This window comes from Chrysochloris asiatica, unplaced genomic scaffold (genome assembly GCF_000296735.1).
Source record: "Chrysochloris asiatica unplaced genomic scaffold, ChrAsi1.0 scaffold00183, whole genome shotgun sequence".
Lineage (NCBI taxonomy): Eukaryota > Metazoa > Chordata > Mammalia > Afrosoricida > Chrysochloridae > Chrysochloris > Chrysochloris asiatica.
This window is the reverse complement of record NW_006408701.1, coordinates 3234979-3240217: the sequence shown is the minus strand read 5'-3', so window position 1 is coordinate 3240217 and position 5239 is coordinate 3234979. Positions and strand designations below refer to the sequence as shown.

The following is a 5239-nucleotide window of genomic DNA, read 5'->3' as shown; positions in this document are numbered from 1 at the left end:
GCTGGTGAGCTTGAACCACCAAACTTGCAGTTCAAAAAACTTTGCAATCTGACGCATTAGCCCACAGCGCCACACCAGGACTCCATATATATTAAGTAGCTGCATTTATTAAGGCTACACATTATTTAACGATTTCATATTTTTTGTATATGTGACACAAAATAGAACATGATACAACTATGGTCCAGGATACTTTGGAAATCTTACAAATCTTTTAACATTGTCCTAAACAAATGGTTTTTTGGGAAGCTTAAAAGGCCTCGGAAACCCTGTACAGGGTCGCTATGGGTCGGAACCGACTCAACGGCACTTAACAACAACAAAAGGCAAAAAAGAAAGATTGAAAAAAGAAAGAAGTGGATTTAACTTTTTTAAAAGAAAAATATGTACTGACTTCCAAGCTCCCAACTTATTAATAGCATTTAACCTGTCATTCAGAGTGTATGTATACCCATCATGAGTAGAACTGGCATGACCTCAGGGTCAACATCATAGATCTGCTCAAAAAAGTCACTTATTTTCATTAAGTTACTGCCCTCTCTAATGATCATCTTGAGAACTGTTTAACCATTAACTACCTACCATGAATTAGTTTGTGCAAGAAAAGAGAACCAGTTAATGGGAATGTGTTTAGAGAATAGGACACAGGATAGGCAAACTGGAGGTGTTGTGAGTGGAGCGAGAAACATGGCCTCTGGGGACGAGCAAGGGTAAAAGGATAGAGGTAAGCAAACCAAGTAGCATAAGGGAAATGAAACATGCAGTTTCCTCTGCATAAAACACTCTTTTCCTTCTCTGCTTGGCAAATTCCTAATGACCATTCAAAGTTCTACCTCTTGATCATCTCTGTTAAATTTCCCCAGGCTGAGTGAGTCACTCATTCTCTGTCTTTTCAGTGCTTCCACATCACTGAGCTGATACACAGATCATTCAGCACCTATTATTAACAATCTATATTCTATAAATGGATAAACAAAATGTGGTACACGCATATATGCAATGGACTGTTAGCCATAAAGAGTAATTAAGTCCTGGTACGTGCTACAACATGGATGAACTTGAAGACACCATGCTGAGTAGAATACGTCAGTCACAAAAATTGTGTAACAAATATTCTATGAAACCACTTATATGAAATAGGCAAATGTATGGAGATCAAAGCTTACTATTGGTTGGCTGGGATAGGAGGAAAATAGAAAGGGAAAATCATGTCTAAGGGTTACTTAGTTTCTCTTAATAGTGGTAGAGGGAGGGCTCCAGGATTGAGACCACGGCTGTAGCTGGCTCCCATACTGCCCTTCAGTCCCACCTGTGACAATGGCCTCCCCCGAAGTGTCACAGTACCTGCATTTTCAAGCTCACACAGCAACAAAAATATATTGTATGGTCTCACAAGTATGTGATGATGAACAGAGACAAAAAGAAAATACTTGACAGAGACAATGATGTGGACAGATGGAACAGCTGGGGACACTGGACTCAGGGAGGGAGAGGGGCTGTGTGCTGAAGTCCAGGGGGGCCGGCCTGTGGGGTGTATCCTTTGGTTATTTGATGATGCATGGAGGGGATTGTAATTATTGCAGTGAAACGAAATACGATAGGATGAATGTAAACCTGATGTTCTCCCATGTAAACAAACCCACATAATTCACAATAAAAATGTTTAAAAAGAAAATATTTGTTCCTTAACTATGTCTGGCCATGTTGGTTTTGAGAGTTTGTCTGATCTACTTGTCAAAAGATCCATTCAGCAAGCCTTTTATTTTGATATCCTTTATGTGGGGGAAACCAGAATTGGAAAAATCAGTGTTGATAGAGACATTATTTAACGCTAATTTTGAAGGACATGAGTCCTCACACTTTACCTACATGTTAAATTTAAGGTTCAGCGATACAAACTCCAGGAAAGTAATGTTCAATTGAAGTTGACCATTGTAAATACAGTGGAATCTGGTGACCAAATAAACAAAGAAAAGAGCCATCAACCAGTAGTCAACTACAGTGAGGCTCAGTCTGAGGCCTATCTCCAAGAAGAGTTGAAGAATAAGCAGAGTCTCTATGACTACCATGATTCCTGCATCTATGTGTGCCTTTCCTTCATTTCACCTACTGGCCACTCTCTGAAGACACTTGATCTCTTAACCATGTAGAACCTGGACAGTAAGGTGAACAATTATACCAGTGATTGCCAATGCAGATGCAATTTCTAAAACTTAGTTACAGAAATTCAAGATCAAGTTCATGAGTGAATTGGTTAGCAATGGTGTCCAGATATACCAGTTTCCAACAAAACAATTCTTCAATGAATTCACTTACCACTTGCTGTTGTTGGAAGCACGTTGTTGTTGTTGTCAGGTGCCATCCAGTCAGAACCGAATCATAGCAGAATGAAACAATATCCGATCCTGGGCCAACCTCACTGCTGCTGCCACACTAGACGCCATCAATGATGCCACCTAGCCAATCCATCTCCAGGAAAGTAATGTTCCTCTTTTTCTCTGACCCTCCATCTTACCAAGCATGACATCCTTCTCCAGCGACTGTTCCCTCCTGACAATATGTCCAAAGTATGAGAGAGGAAGTTTAGCCATCTTGGCCTCCAAGGAGCACTGAGGCTGCACTTCTTCCAAAACAGATCTATTGGTTCTTTTGCCAGTCCATGGCAAAAGTTCAGTATTCTCCTCCAACACCACAATTCAAAGGCATCAATTCTTCTACGATCCTCCTTATTTACTGTCCAGCTTTCACATCCATATGAGGCTATCGAAAATACCATGACTTGGGTCAGGTGCACCTTAGTCCTCAAGCTGACTGACATCTTTGCTCTTCAACACTTTAAAAAGTTCCTGTGCAGCAGATTTGCCTAATGCAATACGTTGTCTGATCTCTTGACTGCTGCTTCCACGAATGTTGATAGTTGATCCAAGAAGAATGAAGTCCTTGACAATTTCAATCTTTTCTCCACTGATAAGAATGTTGTTTATTGGTCCAGTGGTGAGGATTTTTGTTTTCTTGACATTGAGATGTAATTCATATTGAAGGCTGTGCTCTTTGATCGTCATCAGTAAATGTTTTAAGTCCACTTCACTTTCAGCAAGCAAGGTTGTATCATCTGCATATCTCAGGTTGTTAATGAGTCTTCCTCCAATCCTGATGCCACGTTTTTCTTCATAGAACCCAGCTTCTCGTATTATTTGCTCAGCATACGGGTTGAATAAGTATGGTGAAGGAACACAACCTTGTAGCACACCTTTCCCAATTTTAAACCATTCAGTGTTCCCATGCTCTGTTCGAACAACTGCCCTTTGGTCCAGGTACAGATTCCTCAGAAGTACAATTAAGTGTTCTGGAATACTCATACTTTGCAATGTTGGAAGTATAGATGAGGTAAATGTTGGAAATAAGATGGTCAAAGCTTGTCAGCATCCTTGGGGTGCTGTCCAAGTGGAAAATGAGAATGGCTACTTTATAAGGCTCCAGGAAATGCTCATTTTTTCACAGTCAATATATAAACTATACAGACCCTGCAAACTGGAAAAACCAGACTTTAAAGATGCAGGCCCAGAGAACAAGCTTGTCATTGTTTAATAGACCTATGAAGCCAAAAGACAGGAGTTATATGGTGAATATTGAGGAAAGAAGAGATGAAGCAGCTGTTTGTGTACCTAGTCAAGAGAAAAGAAGCCAATTTGAAAGAAACTGAAAGAGCTCCAGGCCAAATTTAAACACCTTAAATGAAATCACCAAGAAGACAATGGAACTTGAAGTAAAGAGAAGACTTTTGGAAGAAGAAATAGCTTCTTTTTATAAAATGAAAGCTACCTCTGAAATATACCAGAATCAGATCTCTGTTACAACTGGTAACAAGAAGGACAAGGATCTGAAGAACTACCTATCACAGAAGATCATTACAAAAAAAAGTTATATTTAAAGTTTGAAGGATGCTTTGATTTTCTGTGCTTTTTAAAATTATTATTTGCTGTATTACTTAGTTCTCTACGTGGCAAATGGACACAAAAACTTCCATTTATAAATATTTTCAAATGACCAATACATATGACAGAGTATATGATTGTTGTTGTATTGTTTAGTACCGTCAAGTTGTTTGAAACTCATAGTGTCCCTGTATAAAGTTTCCAAGAAACAGCTGGTGGGTTTGAAGCTGAACTTGCGGTTCTTATCAAGCTTGCTGTTCAGTGCTTTTCCTATAGCACCACACCATAGTACTTACATATTCAATGTTGTGAGAAATTTATAAGTGGCTGGTTTGAGGTGAATCTAGATAGAAGGTTTCTCATTTTATCTTAGCAGTACATTATACCAAAGAGAAAATTTCAGTGCCATTTAAATATGGAAATTCATATTAAAATTATCTGGTTGCATCTATGTAATAAGATGAACCTTTATGTTTTGAAGTGTAATGTACCTGAAACGATGTAACCTTTGAATCGTTTTATAGAAATTCTTATTTTGATATGATTATGTAATATCCTGGAGAAGCCTTTGAATCGTATGACAGAACACGACAGCCTCCAGGCTTCAGTAGAACTTAAAGAGTTTGCTGTATTGAAACAAAAAATATGCTTAAAGGTAAAAACATCCAGGTAGACAAACTTCTTTCTATTATAAATACTTTTTGAAACTGGGTATATCACATGATTTTCATTGTTGTGGTTGTTGTGGTTGTTAAGTGCCTTCCAGTCAGTTCTGATGTACAGCGACCCTGTACAGGGTTTTCAAGGAGTGGTTGGTGAGCTTGAACTGCCGACCTTGCAGTTCAAAGCAACTTTGCAGTCCAGTGCATTAATCCACAGTGCCAATTAGGATGCATTTTATACTTGTTAAAAACACATGTCTTCTAGGGAAAAAATAATGAGATTGAATCATCCTATTAAAGACCTTGTTTTGCTTTGTTTTGTTTTGTTTTAAAATAACTATGAACATCGGAATAGTAACTATGTTTAAAAATATAGGTAACTAACTCACATCTCAAGGAATATTTTAATTCAAAGTGCTTTAGTAGAATTCTCAGAACAAGTAAATGGTTTCCAGCCTTTTTTTTAACAGTTTCTATATACACATTTATAATTAACAAGTATAGAGTTTCTCTTTTTTTGTACTTGAATACTTCTAAATAAAATTGATATTTTATTCACATAAAATAAAAATTAGTAGTAGAATAATGTGGGACTAGATATTAACAACGGCCACCACTCGTCTGTCTGTCGTGCTGTGGTGG

At 38.0% G+C, this 5239-nt stretch overlaps 1 protein-coding gene and 1 pseudogene across 1 annotated transcript in view; one reads left to right on the top strand and one right to left on the bottom strand.

Annotated features, from left to right (window-relative positions):
• LOC102832689 (kelch-like protein 13-like) overlaps positions 1–5239 on the bottom strand; it is a 262216-nt gene that overhangs the window by 155744 nt on the left and 101233 nt on the right. The window lies entirely within an intron of this gene.
• LOC102837757 lies at positions 1318–3931 on the top strand (annotated as a pseudogene).